Below are 393 nucleotides of genomic sequence, written 5' to 3' on the forward strand. Positions count from 1 at the left end.
CTGCTGCTGCTGCTGTAACACTGTGTATAAGAAAGCAAACTTAAATAGTGTAAATTTGTTTAGTGGGCGCAGCTAGCAGCAGCAGCAGCAGCAGCAGCAGCAGCAGGGAGTTGCTGCTGCTGCTGGTTAGTTGCTGCCGTTTTCTTGTTTGGTGCTGCTGCACTTGCAGCACATAGTGCTGCTGCTGCTGCTTCTGCTGCAGCAGCAGCTGCTGCTGCTGCTCCTGCTGCAGCAGCAACTGCTGCTGCAGCAGCAGCAGCAGCAGAACAATGGGATATATTTAATTATACAAAACCCTCCACGTGTTTTATTATAATTGACATGCAGCAGCAGCAGTGTGTTTTGCTGCTGATGATGCTGCAGCAATATTATGCGCTGCGCTTATCTTCCTCC

The sequence above is a fragment of the Eimeria mitis genome, genomic scaffold, assembly GCF_000499745.2.
Source record: "Eimeria mitis Houghton genomic scaffold, Emh_scaff854, whole genome shotgun sequence".
In the NCBI taxonomy this organism is placed as follows: Eukaryota; Apicomplexa; class Conoidasida; order Eucoccidiorida; family Eimeriidae; genus Eimeria; species Eimeria mitis.